The sequence below is a fragment of the Heterodontus francisci genome, chromosome 34 (assembly GCF_036365525.1).
Source record: "Heterodontus francisci isolate sHetFra1 chromosome 34, sHetFra1.hap1, whole genome shotgun sequence".
NCBI classification, from domain to species: Eukaryota; Metazoa; Chordata; class Chondrichthyes; order Heterodontiformes; family Heterodontidae; genus Heterodontus; species Heterodontus francisci.
Window position 1 is genome coordinate 47,925,032 of NC_090404.1, and position 20,650 is coordinate 47,945,681.

Sequence of the window (20,650 nt, forward strand, 5' to 3'; positions counted from 1 at the left end):
TCAGACATTTCAAACTGTTGGTGTTGGTCGTGGATGGGGAATCCTATGCTCCACATTTAGTCCTTCCCTACACCGGGTCTAATAAAATAATTAGAATGCAGTGGTGGTTTTGGATATAGGTGGGGAGAAATTGCTTCCATTTCATTACTTTTTTCCACTTCCATTCCAATAAAATGATCAGAGTGAAGTGAAACTCAGTTCTAAGTGTTGCTTCTGGAGATGGATGGCGAGTGGTGTGCTCTTCGATACTTATCACTCCAAAACTAATGGAATTTAAAACAGGAAGCCATATTTAGAAGCTAATGGCATGACTCTGGACGCAGAGGACAATAATGGTCCCAAAATACTGTTTACATTTGAAGATAACGTTTCTTCTTAAATTCTGTGAATCATCACATTAGACAAACATTAGGTAAATAGTGAGTAGTATGGATTGAAGCAAAATCAGAGGAGGGTGCACGCTCTACAAAAGAGATTTTGCATCATCGTTTACACAGCAAAAGCATGGAGGCAGCTCAAAATTATTTGTAATATGAATCATTGATCACTGTGACTTAACTGGGACACCAAACGCTGCAAGAACAGGTTATTCAATGGCGTAAATTGGACCTGCCACATGTCCGTGAATTTCCCCTGATTTTTTATAACGTCCCTTCGAGAGCAGATGACGTTCTGTCTTGTGTTGTGTTGTCCCTCTTTTATACTTGTTGAAAACCTCCAGCAATACAATTAGGCTGAATAAGCAGCTATATTTTTGACAGAAATTTGAACAAACAAATTAAGTCATTCTGTTTCACTCATTGTTCTGTCAGGGACCTGTAATTACTTTTCTCCTTATATTAAAAACAGTGCGTGTGTCTTTAAGATTCTGTTAATATCAATGCAGCTTTAAGGGAGAGAATGTTCTGCAGACACAGTGTGCCTCAGCTGCATTTTTGTTACCCTGGGCAACAGCAGGAAAGAGAGAGGTCACATAGTAATGGTTCCACTTGGCTGTGTGTGGAAGTGGCAGAAACTGGCTGAATCCAGTTAGTTCTGAGAGGCTTTCCCACCAGGCATACGGAAGAGAAGAAAGCTGTCTATTTCCTCTCAGCAAAGATCCTACAGGGAACTACAAGCCAAGCTAATTCCCTTATTACCTAATGAAGAAAAGTCTTCTTTTTCAAGAAAACATTTGTATTGCAGCGCTCAGAGAACATAGAACATAGAACATAGAACAGTACAGCACAGTACAGGCCGTTCGGCCCACGATGTTGTGCCAAAACTTTAACCTACTCTAAGATTAAACTAACTACCTACCTTTCATTCTACTATCATCCATGTACCTATGCAAGAGTCGCTTAAATGTCCCTAATGTATCTGCTTCTACTACCACCGCTGGCAACGCATTCCACGCACCCACCACTCTCTGTGTAAAGAACCTACCTCTGACATCTCCCCGAAACCTTCCTCCAATCACCTTAAAATTATGCCCCCCTGGTGATAGCCCTTTCCGCCCTGGGAAAAAGTCTCTGGCTATCAACTCTATCTATGTCTCTCATCATCTTGTACCCCTCTATTAAGTCACCTCTCATCCTTCTTCGCTCCAATGAGAAAAGCCCTAGCTCCTTCAATCTTTCTTCCTAAGAAATGCCCTCCAGTCCAGGCAGCATCCTGGCAAATCTCCTCTGCACCCTCTCTAAAGCTTCCACATCCTTCCTATAATGAGGCAACCAGAACTGAACACAATTTTCCAAGTGTGGTCGAACCAGGGCCTTATATAGCTGCAGTATAACCTCGTGGTTCTTAAACTAAATCTCCCTGTTAATGAAAGCCAACACACCATACGCCTTCTTAACAACCCTATCAACTTGGGTGGCAACTTTGAGCGATCTATGGACATGGACCGCAAGATCTCTCTGTTCCTCCACACTGACAAAAATCCTGTCTTTAAGCCTGTATTCTGCATTCAAATTCGACCTTCCAAAATGAATCACTTCACACTTTTTCAGGTTGAACTCCATCTGCCACTTCTCAGCCCAGCTCTGCATCCTGTCAATGTCCCGTTGCAACCTACAAAGGCTTTCCACACTATCCACAACTCCAGCAACCTTCGTGTCATCGGCAAACTTGCTAACCCAGCCTTCCACGTCCTCATCCAAGTCATTTATAAAAATCACAAAGAGCAGAGGTCCCAGAATAGATCCCTGTGGAACACCACTGGTCACCGAGCTCCATGCTGAATACATTCCATCGACTGCCACCCTCTGTCTACTATGGGCCAGCCAATTTTGTATCCAGACAGCCAACCTTCCCTGTATCCCATGCCTCCTCACGTTTGAATGAGCCTACCATGGGGAACCTTATCAAACGCCTTGCTAAAATCCATATACATCACATCCACTGCTCTTCCTTCATCAATGTGTTTCGTCACATCTTCAAAGAATTCAATAAGTCTGGTGAGGCATGACCTGCCCCTCACAAAGCCATGTTGACTGTCTCTAATCAAACCATGCTTTTCCAAATAATCATAAATCCTGTCTCTCAGCATCCTCTCCAATAATTTACCCACTACCGACGTTAGACTGACTGGTCTATAATTCCCAAGGTTATCTCTATTCCCTTTCTTGAACAAGGGAACAACATTTGCCACCCTCCAATCATCCAGTACTATTCCAGTGGACAGTGAGGACGCAAAGATCATCGCCAAAGGTGCAGCAATCTCTTCCCTCACTTCCCGTAATATCCTTGGGTCTATCCCGTCTGGCCCCGGGGACTTATCTGTCCTCATATCTTTCAAAATTTCCAGCACATCCTCCCTCTTAACCTCAACCTGTTCGAGCTTATCCGCCTGTTCCATGCTGTCCTCACAAACGACAAGGTCCCTCTCACTATTGAATACTGAAGCAAAGTATTCATTTTGGACCTCACCTACCTCCTCCGACTCCAGGCACAAGTTCCCTCCACTATCCCTGATCGGCCCTACCCTCACTCTGGCCATCCTCTTGTTCCTCACATAAATGTAGAACGCCTTGGGATTTTCCTTAATCCTACCCGCCAAGATATTTTCATGTCCCCTTCTAGCTCTCCTAAGTCCATTCTTCAGTTCCTTCCTGGCTACCTTGTAACCCTCTAGAGCCCTGTCTGATCCTTGCTTCCTCAACCTAAAGTAAGCTTCCTTCTTCATCTTAACTAGCTGTTCCACATCTCTTGTCATTCAAGGTTCCTTCACCCTACCATCCCTTCCTTGCCTCATCGGGACAAACCTATCCAGCAGTCGCAGCAAGTGCTCCCTAAACAACCTCCACATTTCTGTCGTGCATTTCCCTGAGAACATCTGTTCCCAATTTATGCTCCCCAGTTCCTGCCTAATAGCATTGTAATCCCCCCTCCTCCAATTAAATTTTCCCCATCCCGTCTGCTCCTGTCCCTCTCCATGACTATAGTGAAGGTCAGGCAGTTGTGATCACTATCACCGAAATGCTCTCCCACTGATAGATCTGCCACCTGGCCTGGTTCATTGCCAAGCACCAAGTCCAACATAGCCTCCCCTCTAGTCGCCCTATCTACATATTGAGTCAGGAAACATTCCTGGACACACCTGACAAAAACTTCTCCATCCAAACTATTTGCACTAAGGAGGTTCCAATCAATACTAGGGAAGTTGAAGTCACCCTTGAGTAAAACCCTGTTACGTCCGCACCTTTCCAAAGTCTGCCTCCCAATCTGTTGCTCCGTGTCTCTGTTGCTATTGGGGAGTCTATAGAAAACTCCCAACAAAGTGACTGCTCCTTTCCTGTTTCTGACTTCCACCCATAATGACTCAGTGGACAAACCCTCCTCGACGACCTCCCTTTCCGCAGCTGTGATATTATCCCTGGTTTGCAATGCCACTCCCCCACCTCTTTTACCTCACTCCCTATTCCTTTTGAAACATTTAAACCCCGGAACATCCAACTTCCATTCCTGCCCCTGTGATATCCACGTCTCCGAAATGGCCACAACATCGTAGCTCCAAGTACTGATCCATGTTCTAAGTTCATCACCCTTACTCCTGACACTTCTTGCGTTAAAATAGACAGACTTCAACCCATCATACTGGGCTGCAACTTTGTCGTGTCAATTGTCTAACCTTCCGCACAACCTCTCTGCACTCGGTATCTGCCTGTTCAACAGGCATCGTTTCATCGTTCAAATACAAGCTGCAACTGACGATTTGAAGGCATATCTACTGAAGGACTATTTTCATCAAAACCACGTGAAGATTTCAAGTGACCTTTGACTATTTTCACATTCGAAGATCACATCCACCAGGAACGTTAGACAGGAAGACTTTCTTATTTAAGTTATTCTGAAGAGACAGCTATTTTAAAAATCTCTATTTTTTAAAGACCGATTAACGACTGCCATTTTTAAATGTATGTGTGTGAATGAGGGCAGTTTGATTAAATAAGATGTTACAAGGTCTTTAGACATAGATTTAAATTAATAATGTTTAAGATTTATTTTTAATAAATAGTTAATTTGTTGTTGTCTACAGATACTTGGTTTGGTACGTTTTATTCCTGGGGTTACTAGAGTGTTTGTTTTAGTTGTTTTCCTCTTGGGTGTGAAAGCTTACTGTGGAGTGACAGGTCTGAATTGAAAGTGCATAACATATTTATTTGGGCGGCTGGTTCTGGGATCAGAATCATATTAATTGGGGAGCTCGCAGCTGGAATCATATTAATTGTTCATCTCTGGGATAACACATAAATTGGGGACTTGCTCTCGCTTCTGGAATCACATTAATTGGAAATAAGATTGTTGGGATCCTAATCTAACGTCAGTTATGAAAATAAAAGGAACCAGGTTTCTTGCATAATAAGGAACAGTCTATACTGGAACAATAAACAAAGAACAAAGAAAATTACAGCACAGGAACAGGCCCTTCAGCCCTCCAAGCCTACGCCGATCCAAATACTCTATCTAAACCTGTCGCCTATTTTCTAAGGGTCTGTATCTCTTTACTTCCTGCCCATTCATGTATCTGTCTGGATACATCTTAAAAGATGCTATCGTGATGGCGTCTACCACCTCCGCTGGTAATGCGTTCCATGCACCCACCACCCTCTGCATAAAGAACTTTCCACGCATATCCCCCCTAAACTTTTCCCCTTTCACTTTGAACTCGTGTCCCCTTGTAATTGAATCCCCCACTCTGGGAAAAAAACTTCTTGCGATCCACCCTGTCTATCCCTCTCATGATTTTGTACACCTCAATCAGGTCCCCCCTCAACCTCCGTCTTTCGTATGAAAATAATCCTAATCTACTCAACCTCTCTTCATAGCTAGCGCCCTCCATACCAGGCAACATCCTGGTGAACCTCCTCTGCACCCTCTCCAAAGCATCCACATCCTTTTGGTAATGTGGCGACCAGAACTGCACGCAGTATTCCAAATGTGGCCGAAGCAAAGTCCTATACAACTGTAACATGACCTGCCAACTCTTGTACTCAATACCCCGTCCGATGAAGGAAAGCATGCCGTATGCCTTCTTGGCCACACTATTGACCTGCGTTGCCACCTTCAGGGAACAATGGACCTGAACACCCAAATCTCTCTGGACATCAATTTTCCCCAGGACTTTTATATTTACTGGATAGTTCACTCTTGAATTGGATCTTCCAAAATGCATCACCTCGCATTTGCCCTGATTGAACTCCATCTGCCATTTCTCTGCCCAACTCTCCAGTCTATCGATATTCTGCTGTATTCTCTGACAGACCCCTTCAGTATCTGCTACTCCACCAATCTTAGTGTCGTCTGCAAACTTGCTAATCGGACCACCTATACTTTCCTCCAAATCATTTATATATATCACAAACAACAGTGGTCCCAGCACGGATCCCTGTGGAACACCACTGGTCACACATCTCCATTTTGAGAAACTCCCTTCCACTGCTACGCTCTGTCTCCTGTTGCCCAGCCAGTTCTTTATCCATCTAGCTAGTACACCTTGGACCCCATGCGCCTTCACTTTCTCCATCAGCCTACCATGGGGAACCTTATCAAACGCCTTACTGAAGTCCATGTATATGACATCTACAGCCCTTCCCTCATCAATCAACTTTGTCACTCCCTCAAAGAATTCTATGAAGTTGGTAAGACATGACCTTCCCTGCACAAAACCATGTTGCCTATCACTGATAAGCCCATTTTCTTCCAAATGGGAATAGATCCTATCCCTCAGTATCTTCTCCAGCAGCTTCCCTACCACTGACGTCAGTCTCACCGGTCTATAATTACCTGGATTATCCCTGCTACCCTTCTTAAACAAGGGGACAACATTAGCAATTCTCCAGTCCTCCGGGACCTCACCCGTGTTTAAGGATGTTGCAAAGATATCTGTTAAGGCCCCAGCTGTTTCCTCCCGCGCTTCCCACAGTAACCTGGGATAGATCCCATCCGGACCTGGTGACATGTCCACCTTAATGCGTTTTCGAATACCCAACACTTCCTCCCTCCTTATGCCGACTTGACCTAGAGTAATCAAACATCTGTCCCTAACCTCAACATCCGTCATGTCCCTCTCCTCGGTGAATACCGATGCAAAGTACTCGTTTAGAATCTCACCCATTTTCTCTGACTCTACGCATAACTTTCCTCCTTTGTCCTTGAGTGGGCCAATCCTTTCTCTAGTTACCCTCTTGCTCCTTATATATGAATAAAAGGCTTTGGAATTTTCCTTAACCCTGTTGGCTAAAGATATTTCATGACCCCTTTTAGCCCTCTTAATTCCTCGTTTCAGATTGCGCCTAACTGACACTTCCACCCTGGGAAAAAGCTTCTGACTATCCACTCTGGCAATGCCACTCATAAATTTTTAAACCTTAATCATGTCGCCCCTCCACCTCCATCGTTCCAGTGAAAACAAGCCAACTTTATCCAACCTCTCCTCATGGCTAATACCCACCTGACCAGCCAACATCCTGGTCTTCTGTCGTCTCTCCAAAGCATTCACATCCTTCTGGCAGTGTGGCGACCAGAATTGCACGCAATATTACAAGCGTGGCCTAACTAAGGTTCTGTACAGCTGCAGCATGATTTGCTGATTTTTATACTCTATGCCCCGACCGATGAAGGCAAGCATGCCATATGCCTTCTTGACTACCTTATCCACCTGCCTTGCCATTTTCAGTGATCTGTACGCCCAGATCTCTCTGCCTGTCAATACACCTGAGGGTTCTGCCATTTACTGTATACTTCCTACCTGTATTAGACCATCCAAAATGCATTCGCTCACATTTGATTAAACTCCATCTGCCATTTCTCTGCCCAAGTCTCCAACTGATCTATGTCCTGCTATATCCTCTGACAATCCTCATCACTTTCCGCAACTGCACCAACCTTTGTCTCAGCCACAAACTTACTAATCAGACCAACTACATTTTCTTCAAAATCATTTATATATACTACAAACAGCAAAGGACCCAGCACTGATCCCTGTGGAACACCACTAGTCACATCGCTCCATTCAGAAAAGCACCCTTCCACTGCTACCCTCTGTCTTCTATGACCGAGCCAATTCTGTATCCATCTTGCCAGCTCACTTCTGATCCCGTTTGACTTCACCTTTTGAACCAGTCTGCCATGAAGGACCTTGTCAAAGGCTTTACTGAAGTCCATGTAGATAACATCCACTGCCCTTCCTTCATCAATCATCTTCGTCACTTCATCAAAAAACTCGATCAATTTAGTGAGGCACGACCTCCCCTTCACAAAACCATGCTGCCTCTCGCTAATAGGTTCATTTGTTTCCAAATGGGAGCAAATCATGTCCCACAGAATCCTTCCAATATTTTTCCTACCACTGACGTAAGGCTCACCGGCCCATAATTTCCTAGGTTATCCTTGCTAACTTTCTTAAGCAAAGGAAAAACATTGGCTATTCTCCAGCCCTCTGGGACCTCACCTGTAGCCAATGAGGATACTAAGATTTCTCTCAAGGCCACAGCAATTTCTTCCCTTCTCCCTCAGTATTCTCGGGTAGATCCCATCAGGCCCTGGGGACTTATCTACCTTAATGCTTTGCAAGGCGCCCAACACCTCCTACCTTTTGATATCGACATGACCCAGACTATCGACATTCCCTTCCCTAGACTCATCATCCACCAAGTCCTTCTCTTTGGTGAATACTGATGCAAAGTACTCATTTAGTACCTCGCCCATTTCCTCTGGCTCCACGCATAGATTCCCATCTCTGTCCTTGAGTGGGCCAACACTTTCCCTGGCTACCCTCTTGCTCTTTATATACGTATAAAAAGCCTTGGGATTCTCCTTAATCCTGTCTGCCGATGACTTGTCATGACCCCTTTTAGACCTCCTTACTCCTTGCTTAAGTTCCTTCCTACTTTCTTTATATTCCTCAAGGGCTTTGTCTGTTCCCAGCCTTCTAACCCTCATGAATGCTTCCTTTTTTATTTTGACTAGGCACACAATATCCCTTGTTATCCAAGGTTCCCGAAACTTGCCAAACTTATCCTTCTTCCTCACAGGAACATGCCGGTCCTGTATTCTAATCAACTGACGTTTGAACGACTCCCACACGGCAGATGTTGATTTACCCTCAAAGAGCTGGCCCCAATCTAAATTCTTCAGTTCCTGCCTAATGTTGTTATAATTAGCCTTCGCCCAATTTAGCACATCCACCCAAGGACTACTCTTATCCTTATCCTTAAAACTTACGGAATTATGATCACTGTTCCCGGAATGCACCCCTACTGAGACTTCCATCACCTGGCCGGTCTCATTCCCCAATACCAGGTCCAGTACGGCCCCTTCCCTAGTTGGACTATCAACATATTGTTTCAAGAAGCCCTCCTGGACGCTCCTTACAAATTCTACCCCATCCAAGCCCCTAGCACTATGTCAGTCTCAGTCAATATCGGGGAAGTTAAAATCACCCACCGCTACAACCCTGTCGCTTTTACATCTTTCCAAAAGCTGTCTACATATCTGCTCCTCAATCTCCCACTGTCTGTTTGGAGGCCTATATTAGTAAACCCCGAACATTGTGACTACACCCTTCCTATTTCTGAGCTCCACCCATATTGCCTCACTGCATGACCCCTCCGAGGTGACCTCCCGCAGTACAGCTGTGATATTCTCCTTAATCAGTAATGCAACTCCCCCACCCCTTTTACACTCCCCTATATCCCGCCGGAAGCTTCTAAATCCCGGAACGTTTAGCTGCCAATCCTATCCTTCCCTCCACCAAGTATCTGTAATAACAACAACATCATAGTGCAAGTACTAATCCAAGCTCTAAGTTCATCTGCCTTACTTGTTATACTTTTCGCATTGAAACAAATGCTTTAAAGACCACCAGTCCCGCTGTGCTCAACAACATCTCCCTGCCTGCTCTTCCTCTTAGTCTTACTGGCCTTATTTACTAGTTCCCCCTCAGTTATTTCACCAGCTGACCTACTGCTCTTGTTCCCAACCCCCTGCCACACTAGTTTAAACCCTCCTGAGTGACGCCAGCAAACATCGCAGCCAGGATATTTGTGCCCCTCCAGTTTAGATGCAACCCATCCTTCCTGTACAGCTCCCACTGGTCCTGGAAGAGACCCCAATGATCCAGATGTCCGAAGCCCTCCCTCCTACACCAGCTGTTCAGCCACGTGTTTAGTTGCACTATCTTCCTATTTTTAGCCTCACTGGCACGTGGCACAGGGTCTAATCCCGAGATTACAACCCTAGAGGTCCTGTTTTTAACTTACTACCTAACTCCCTGAAATCCCCCTGCAGGACTTCGTCACTCTTCCTGTCTATGTCGTTAGTATCAATGTGTACCACAACCTCTGGCTGTTCACCCTCCCCCTTCAGAATGCCCTCTGCCCGTTCAGAGACATCCTTGACCCTGGCATCAGGGAGGCAACATACCGTCCTGGAGTCTCTTTCACTTCCACAGAAGCGCCTATCTGTGCCCCTGTCTATAGAGTCCCTATAACTATTGCTCTTCTGCGCTTTGTCCCTCCCTGCTGAACAACAGAGCCAGCCGTGGTGCCATTGCTCTGGCTGCTGCTGTTGTTTTCCACTGATAGGCCATCCCTCCCAACGGTATCCAAGAAGGTATACTTGTTGGAGAGGGGAATAGCCGCAGGGGATTCCTGCACTGACGGCCTGCCCCTTCTAGCTGTGACCCATCTATCCTCCTGCACCTTGGGTGTAACCACGTCTCTAAAACTCCTGTCTATGATGCTTTCTGCCACCTGCATGTTCCTAAGTGCATTCAATTGCCGCTACAACCGATCCATGCGGTCTGTGAGGAGCTGCAATTGGGTACACCTCCTGCAGATGTAGTTGCCTGGAGCGCTGGAAGCGTCACGGACCTCCCACATCTCACAGGTGAATAAGGCGAAATATAAAATGCTGAGAGTGGAGGTGGAGGAAAATAAGACTGGAAAGGACAAAATATGAGAATAGAATTGCAGTTTAGATAATAAACAACCCCAAAAATCTTCTCCCAGCATGTACATAGTCAGTGCTTAGTATGAGGTGGAGTGGGGCATATTAGAAACAAAGAGGGTAATATAGGAATAGAAACACAGGGAACGGCTAGGATACTTAATTAGAACTTTGTATCGGTGTTCAGTACGGAAGAGTAATCTGAGAAAATACCTACAGAAGCAAAAAAGGCATTGGTAATGGATAGGGTAAAAACTGAGAATGAAGAGATCCTGGAAATAATTGGCTATTCTCAGGGTAGATAAGCCACCTGGTCCGGATGGCGAAAGGAAGTGGGGGTGGAGGTGGATGAAGGAAAAACAGGGTTAACATTTGAGGTCTGTAAAATTTCAGAATGTGTCAAAAGCTTTATCTTTTGGAGGGAAGAGGCAGTATCTTTATCCTATTCGAATACCTTTGATGGCACATATGCATATTTAGCCTTATCTCTTTATTATTAATCCTGCATTCATACTGACTGTGGGTTAACTGACGTCAGAGGTGCCACATACAATGGCTATTTCATCCTTTATCTCAGTTGTATAACAATTTGTTTGTCTCAGGAATGAGTAGAACAAACATCATCTATGTGCAGGCCTCTTATGGCATTGTGTTCCTTCATAAATCTGAACGCTTTCGCATTTTTTCAGTTATATCAGTTGCTGCGGCTTGTTGGTGACTTAGCATCTACACCCCTTAACTAGATCACTAACTTGATCTTAACTTTCACCATAAGCATTAACACACTCTTTGCCCTTGCGCCAGACAGCTTTGGTGTTTAATCTTTCCTGCCCTATCAAACACCTTCCCCATTGTTCTTCCCCCCCCCCCACCCCCTCCCCTTCACTTGCTTAAAACTTAATGCTTTTCTAACCTTTGCCAGTTATGATGAAAGGTCACACACCGGAAACGTTAACTCTGCTTCTATCTCCATAGATGCTGCCAGACCTGCTGTGTATTTCAGCACTTTATGTTTTTAGGTTAAATTGATTTCCTGACGAAATTTAGAAAACGCCAGCAAGTTGCAAGGCGAACCAAGGCTTCAGATCACATTGTAACTTTTCGTTATTACCTTTTAAAACTCTGTGGCATTCAATTTTATCCAATCTACTGCATCGTAAATGAGAGTCAAATCGACTGAATTGATCTGTTTGTTTAATGACTGGAATTAATATAACTGGTGATGTAACTGAACCTGTTTGATCAATGACTGACACTCGCTTTAATGGTTCTGTTATCTAATTGTGTCTCTGGGGATTTAACATCGGGTATAATAAGGTATCATTTGGAAGTTAAAAGACCATGTGTGGGATTTCAAACAGAGATCACTGATTCTTGCAGTAAAATGCACGCCCCGCCAAGAGGCCTGGCCTATGCCATTTTTTACACTGTCCTTGCAGCTATCGCAGTTCCAGGTAAATTGTTTCAGTACGTTATTCGTTGTGAAAATGCCAGTTATTTGGATTGTCCCAGTAACTTGCTATTGACCACACTTTGTGCAACTTGCTGCCAAAGAGCCACCTGTACAGCGATATTGATTTGATTGGTCACAAACCGAAAGACCGCTTTAAAAAAAAATGTGCGTTGGTTTATTCATCTTATCATTAAGTGTTGGTACTATTTCTTTGTTTTCCAAATTGCACCCTTCCGATATAATGGTGTGTAAAAAAAATGACCTGAGCATCGGCATCTAAATAACATTTAAAAATTCTCCCCGTTTTCACTGAACCAGCCACTTTGCTGCAGTCGGGAGTCAGTGAACTTTCCACTAGCTTTTGCCTTGTTCTCACATAGCTTTTTCTGGGTGATGATATTCTACCTCCACAAATACCACTGAGTTTTTCATCGATACATACACTTCCAAACATGGCTCTGAAATCAAGTTTAATAATATTTGACGTTCCTTAGTTCCAGGGATCTAAGCTCTGTTCCCACCTTCCTTCATCCTCTGGCCTGACTCAGAATAGCTTGTTCCAGCAGGGGTGGAACTGGGGAATGGTGAAAAGAGAAGGTTTAAATCGCAATGGGTTGTTGTATATTATATTACTGAAAGGCACAAACAGACTATATAGTGGGATGGTACTGTGAAAACGTGTTCACACGATATAGCACTTTACTGTTCTATGTTTCATTGGTATTATTAAATTGCTATAACTGACGAACCTGTTTTTTTCTTTCATCCACTCCTGTGAATTGCTAGGCGGCAGTTTGGGTGTAAGCATGCTGAGGTACCCTGGCTACTTTATATTATATATATATAATTTTTCAGTCAGTCTGAATATGTAATTCTTCAGTCCCCTGTTTAATCTATAATTTATATCTGATGTAAAACATACAATTAACTCAAACAGGTGTACTATTGTGTGAAATGCAATCTGTTCAAAGCTAATCCCACCATTAAACTGAAGAACAACCATATAATATGAGCACAAGGTGAGGAGAATGAACACAGTCTTCTGCCCGTTACAGAATTAAACACAGTGAGGAAACAGATGGGCATGTATTGATAGACATAGCCGAAATAAACTAAATTGCATTAAAAACATAAAATCACGTTAATTTTTTCTGGACTTCAGAGAAATTCAGATAAATCCTAGCTGCTTTCCGAGAATTATGGAACTCTTGGGTAAAAGAGAGAAAAGGAAGACTTGCATTTTAACAGCACCTGTCAACCCCAGGATGCTCCAAAGAGCCTGACAGCTAATGAAGTAGTTTTGAAGTTACTATTACCGTTGTAATATAGGGAAAGCGGCATCCAATTTGTGGACAACAAGCTTCCACTAACAGCAGTATGTTAACGACGTTTTTGTTATGTGAATATTATCCAGGCCACCGGGGACATCTCTGCTGCCTTTTCTCCACTTGCTGCCGCAGAATATTTTACAGCAGACAGGGGCTACAGCTTAACATCTCCTCAGATGAATGTAATAAATACTTGAATCATTGATTTTGTTGATTAAATAACTAATTGTTACCCTTTTTTGATAGCTATAACATTTGAGCATATCGAACAATTGCTGAAATGTATTAGTGTTTTATTATACTTTGGCTTCAACAAATCAACTTTTGCAGGTATGTTAAAGGGCAACGTGTTGTTGACAATTTGAAACAATGAACCAAATGACTGGTTCATTAATAAGCCATATTCGGGGCTTCTGTCTCGTTTTAAAATCCATCCATTGGTTCCACCCGTTACAGAACTTCCACATTCACTGCTCCTGCCAGCTCTCCATAAACATTGCTCAAGTCCTCATGCTCTTTGTCTTCTCATGCAAGTTCAAGTTATTTTATTTATCACTGCACAATTGACTATTTTAATCCACCTGAAGCTTACACATGATTTGAATTGATTTTGTTTCCTTATAGATCCCAATTATAAGTGACTTTCATTATTAACTTGTACCTTTCATTCACTCGAGGTCACGATAGCATCCCATTTCCACTTTGGAAGATAACACGGATTTCATCGCTTCAATTGTCAAAGCTGTTAACTTTAAAAACTCTGATAAACATGATATATTTCCTAAGAGCTAATTCTCTGTTTTCCGCTCCCCTTTCTCCTTCTTACAGTTAATTTAGTGGCAATTGTGATCCTATCCCGAGGTAGGTGCGGTCTCTCCAGATGTGTCACTTGGTACCTGGTGTCCATGGCAGTGGCGGATCTCCTGGTCATTATCACCGCTGTGATCTTAAACCGTATTCCTGGTATTTTTTTTCCAAATAGCTTCTTGTCCGTTACTTCTGTATGCAGTCTCAGCATTGCTTTAATTTATGCATCCAGAGACAGTTCTGTTTGGTTAACGGTTGCTTTCACCTTCGATTGATTTGTGGCTATTTGTTGCCAGAAATTAAAAACAAAATATTACATCAAGAAAACGACAGTCTTAGTGATAGGACTGGTTTGTTCAATCGGATGTTTAAAAAATGTTCCCTGGTACTTTATACACGAACCTATCTATATAATTAACAATGTTCCGTGGTATTGCAAGCTGAAGCAAATCCGTTACACTTCTCACATATGGAGAGCATTTGACTGGTTTGACCGTATTTTGACCCCATGTACCCCATTCCTTCTGATTATTCTGTTGAATGCTTTGACCGTCAGACACATTCTATCAGCTAGTCGAGGCCGCAGGAGACTGCGGACCCCCGGAAATGGAGAGAATCAGGGAGACCCAGAGATGGAGAGCCGGAGAAAATCCATTGTTTTACTGTTTGCCATCTCGGGCAGTTTCATCCTGTTGTGGATGACCTATGTTGTACAGTTTTTTTATGAGCGAATTACAGATGAGTATCAGATCATGGGCTTCAGTGATCCCAAATTTATTCTGCAAGAAAGTGGAAATATGCTTCAGCTGTTGAGTTGTTGCACCAATACGTTTATTTATGCAGTAACACAGAGTAAATTCAGAGAGGAGTTAAACAACGTTGTCAAATATCCACTGAATCTATTAAGTAAATTAATTAAATAATGAAAGTATAAACAAAACATTAATTCGGTGAGCATGGAAACGTTGTTATTTCTGTGATGTGAATTCAGTAGATATGTTCATTTGTGGGCTGGCACCAGCAAAATAGGCATGACATCTGTTAGATTGCTCTTAAATGCGCGGCCAGTTCAGTAATGTAAGAGAGAAAAGTGAATCTCCCAAAGATAGACTATCCGGCCTACATGTACTTCAGTATCACAGGGCAGAGGTGACTCTTCGTCGGTAAACGCCGAATAGGAATGATCATTAATTTTGTTTTGCCAGTGTCACTCACATCGACAGAATAAATATCTCTACTAAATTATATGTAACAAATAATCACCACCGATTCTTTCATGTAAAGCTGAAACATACAAGCTGAGTTTAAAGACAGAGGTCCAATCTTGGGGAGTAAACACACCGTTCAATGATGTTGACAACTGGACTGTGCCAGAGACTGAAAAAAAACACATTTAAATTTGCTGATGTTGGCCAGGGGCTGCAAGAAATACAGAATCAGTTACAAACTTCTGGGATTGTTTGACCTGTGGTAACTTGGAGCTCGGGCACTGGCCTGTGCTGGTAAAAACCAGTTTGAACTAATTACTTCATGAGACAAAACAAAGGATCGATCACAGGAAAAGAGCCTTATTTGGACACGGTGTGATACTGGGGTCTTTGGGCCTGGGCCAATTAAGAGAAGATGTGAACGAGGTGAGCAGGCTTAAGCCAACCAGAAAGCCACAGCTCAGATTTTGAGAGATATGCAATGGGATAAGAATAGAGCTTTTTGGGCATTGAGTCAGCGAAGACTCCAGAGACCAACCATCGTGGAAGTGGAAGGCCCTACATGAGCAACGCGGCGACGATGTAGAAGAGAGTGAGAGAACGGAACGTCTGGCCAGCGTTAACTCTCCCTTTTTCGGGTATTGTCCTTAGTTTTCTGTGACTCGGTCAGGGAAAGGTCAGAGGAAGCCAGTGGGTGTGCGTATGAATTCTAGCTCATTTTGTTATTAACTGCATACCTCAATTTGAGTTGCATGCTTTTGCCTAACTAAGTGTATAAGCCTTATTCTTACATTGTACAATAAGGTAAATAAAGTAAATAGATAGTTCAAGAAAGGACTGAGTTTCTTCCTCTTTGTACTAAGCCATTAACTGTAGCTGTGGATTAAGCTGGAGGGTGGCTCTTCTGTAACCCGATATCCCAAACAGTGCTGGGGTCAGGATTGGGAGGCAATTTCGGAGTCAGTGTTGGTATCATTGTCAATGTTGGAAGCTAATGTGTTGGTCAGTGTCAATATTGGTGTTCGGGCCAGGGTCATCTTTTTCGGTTAATACTGTAGCCATTGTCAAGTTTGGGCATCAATGTTGGGGTCAGTGGCAATGTTGGGCCTGAGTCAGGATTGTACCAATCACAGTTTGGCTTCGACAGCAACATTCATTCTCTGAACAACATTTCTTTTCTCAACAACTGTCTCCTGTCATTTTTAATCTCTGCCACAGCTCCAGAGAAACTCAGCGCCTCTGGACCCAACACTTCGTTCACCAATTTCACATCATAACCTCTTCCCCCATGTTTGGATGGCAGCTGTTGGTGATGATTTTGCTACTGCCATTTAGACCTCCTCTTTTTCTTATTTTCCTTCTTAACTTGTTCCATTACCATTCACGTTTGCCTTGTTGCATCACCGCTTTTGCCATTTTGGGGATGTTCCCATTTGAGCAAAGGAGATTGAGAGGAGATATGATAAAGCTGTGCAAGATTATGTTAGGTTTAGATAAGTTAAGCAAGGAAAACATTTCCCCATTAACGATGGTACCAGAACTAGGGGACACAGATTGAACATTTTGAGCCAGAGTTGCAGGAGGAATGTCAGCAAGAACCTTTCTATGCAGTGAATAGTCATGACCTGGAGCTTGTTGCCCACAAGTCTGGTGTAAGTGGAGGCAATCAATGATTTCAAAATGAAATTGGATGAACACGCACAGGAAATTAACTTTCAGAGCTCCAGTGATCGAGCAGGGCAATCGGACTGACTGGATTGCTCTGCATTTATTCAATGTGTTGAATAACCTCAGTCCATTTCATAAATGACTCTCAATAACCATTTATGCTTTGGTGAGGACTCATATGTTGCACTGTGTGCAGTTTCGTCTGCTTCAAAAAAGCAAGTTGTTCTAAGAGAGTGCACGAAACTGTTGCCTGGGATGAGTGGATCATCATGAAGAGAATTGGCATAGACTGGGACTATGTTGCCTGGAATTTAGAAAAGCGAGAGAGCCAATTTCATTCAATACGAATTCTTAAAGGGTATAACATGGTAGATGCTGTGAGGATTCTTCACTTATTTGCAGAGTCGAGAACTAGGGGTCATAGTCCCAGTATTATGTTTGCCATTCGGACCGAGATGAAATTGTTTCTTTTCCACACAAAAGAGAAGGACCTTTAGATTTCTGGACACGAATGGAACCAATGAATATGGGAATGGTGCAGTGAGGTGGAGTTAAGGTATTTCAGACAACCGCAAGCTGTGCAGCACCCCCTTCGGCTCACCGACATTTAGTTATGCTCTAACAAGTCAGACACACGGCAATAAGAGATTTCTGGCAGCACGTCTTTGTATTCTAACAGTCTAAGCCAGAGTTCAGACGACAGCTTGAGTCTTACTTATTTTTTCTGCTTAAAACAATTAGAGTCCTAATTATTTACAGCACAGGAGGTCACTCTGCCCAGCAACTCTATGCTTGTTCCCCTCCGCTCTCCATTGCTAGAGCCCTGCATGTCTAATTCCTTCAAATGTCGACACAAATAGCTTTGAAATCATTGATAGCAGCAGACAACCACCCTCACAGGTCGGGAGTTCCAGGTCATTACCTACTCATTGTGTAGAAAAGGTCTTCCACAAATTGCTCCGACATCTCTTGCCCCAAATCTTAATAAAATGGCCCTCTAGTCCTTGTGCCATCACATAATGGAATCACCGTTTTTGCCTACCATAGACAAGCCTGTCAGGCGTCCACAGCTCGATCAAATCTCCCTGCAATCACCTGTGCGCCAAGAACAGACTTCAGCTATGCCAACAGACCCTTGATGCCAAAATACCTCTTCTCTGGAACCATTCTAATAAAGCTCCGCTGCATGCTCTGAAGGTCCCTCACATCTTAAATGCGGCGACCAAAACTGGATGCTTTGATCGCTAGTTCTCTTGGCGAGCTCCAACTAAATGGTCATCATATCTCCCTTCCCTTTGCACTCAGTGGCTCAATTTGATGAAGCTCAAGATCATATGTTTTGCTGAACCCCCAATATATATTGCTTGCTTTAATGATCAATGCACATGCGTCCCCATATCCCGCTCCCACTGCACTCTTCATAAATACACCACTAAGGCTACACAAGCCTCGCCCGTCGCTTATGACAAATTGCACCTCACTTCTATTAAATTTAATCTGCAACTTGTCTGTGCAATCTGCTAGCATATGTGCTGTTGCAAGCAATTTCTATTATCCTCACTGGTAGAACTTCAACCTGTATATTTGTAAATTCTGAAGTTTCACTGCATTCCAATATCCAAGTCATTTACATAGCAGTAAAAGAATTGGCCCTCCCACAATGCTTGTTGACCACCTTTCATGCTCCAATCTGAATAACCATTTACTATGACTCACTGCTTTATCCTTAAGCTTTTAACATCAAGCTGCCACTTACCATGAGCAACCTTTTGTGGTACTTTGCAGAAGCCCTTAAAATCTACTGTCAACATGCACTATGTTTGATCAAAATTTTCACAATCCGTCCTTGCTGTCCTTAAACATCTCCAAGCGCTTTCCTTCAGCCATTTTATATGTTTGGCTATTTTTTCAGAAGATATGAAAAATGCCTCTGCGTCCCTTTCCTCAAACTTAGGAAGGACTGCTATAAATTTAAACAGCTTTCCGCTGTGTACTGGGCTGAATTCAGTTTCTTCCTGACCCGAATTTTCCCTGGAGTCAGGACCAACTCTTTGTCTTCATTACATCTCTTTTAGCCTAATTTTCCTCTCGCTCTGTCTTTCCTCTTTTTCAAGTTCACGTTTTCTTAATTCTTTTTCAGCCTCAAGTTTTATTATTGCTATTGTTTTTTCCTTTTCCCTTTCTTCCTTTTCCAATTCAAGGTTTTTCATTTTTAACTGAATTTTGGCTAATTCCACTGCATCAATCTCTTCGAAGAAGGGTCACTGACCCGAAATGTTAACTCTGCTTCTCTTTCCACTGATGCTGCCAGACCTGCTGAGTGATTCCAGCATTTCTTGTTTTTGTTTCTTACTATCATGTATACGGCTACTCGATTTCTAAAGGTTATTCCTTTGAGGACATATACTGCTAAAATAGTAGTGGAAAAGTTAACCCAATTCTTTACAGGACATTGGTTCCCACTTGACGTTTAATCGGATCAAGCTTCTAATTTCATGACTATGATATTTCAAGAAGTCATGGGCAATTTGTATAGTGACAGTTGAAACCTTCAGCATATCGCCCACAGTCACAGGGAGCTTTTGAAGATACCACCAAGCTCTCAAAACAATGATTTGAACATACTGTTACGATAATCCGCATGACTGGGATAAAGGACTGGAATTTCTTTTATTTGCCACTGGAGACGCACCGAATGAGTCTACAAGCTCCAGTCCTTTCGAATTGGTTTACAGACATGAAGTAAAAGGTCCCCCAAAACGCATAAAAGGCAGATCCGTGTAATGAAAGAATGAATCTTTGATACTGGACTATGTATCTGTGTTCCAGGAAAGACTCATGAAAGCTTGCAGTGTGGCTCAGGAGCACCTTAAAGCATCCCAAGCCAATATGAAAAAAAATGGGCAGACAAGAACCATTGAAAGCTCAGTTCACGTGATAGTGATCAAAAGAGTGGGCAATGTCGATTACTTGATTGACAACCCTGATCACCAGAAGAATAACCGGCTGTGTCACTCAATATGTTAAAGCTATATTATCGCAGGGAGAATGATAAGCCAGTGCATGAATGCCATATAATATGGATTGCTGAGAAGGAAAAGGATAGTGAGGATGAGGCAGAAGGAGGCCTACAAAAATCTCAAATTGGCCTTCCAACTATCAGATTAGCAGGCACAAAATGGCTGGGACAATTGGACAACATGCGCTCGCACTAATGGGCGAAACAACGTGAAGACATAACCAGGCTTTTCACAGCATTTAAAATAATCTGTAGGGATAAGTCGGGATGTACAACCTTAATCACAAATCATGTGGATGTAGGGGGAACCGTTCTTTTAAAACAACATCCTTTCTGCTTGCGTCCGAATGAACAGGCCCAAGTGAAAGCAAAGATCAGTACATGCTGGAAAACAATTTGAGCGAACCTAGTCAAAGTAGTTGGAGTTCAACGGTAGTTCTATTACCCAAAACTGATGGGTCAACCCGGTTTTGTTTGGACTACAGAAAAGCCAATGCGGTAGCGAAGGCAGACTCCTACCCAATTCCACATTTAGAAAACAGTATCAACAGAGTGGGCAGTGCTATGTTTCTTACCAAGATCCACTTGTTAAAAGGTTATGGGCAAGTTCCTTTGACTCCTCGAGCCAAAGAGATATCATCCCTTTTAACACCTGACGGTCTTAATCATTGAGGTCATGAATGGTGATGTCATTCGGGCTAAAAAAAAAAATGCCCCAGCCACATTTCAAAGATTA

At 43.0% G+C, this 20,650-nt stretch overlaps 1 pseudogene; it reads left to right on the forward strand.

The window, feature by feature from the left end:
• Positions 1–11,815: 11,815 nt before the first annotated feature.
• On the forward strand, positions 11,816–14,942 carry LOC137348900 (probable G-protein coupled receptor 139; annotated as a pseudogene).
• The last annotated feature ends 5,708 nt before the right edge of the window (positions 14,943–20,650 follow it).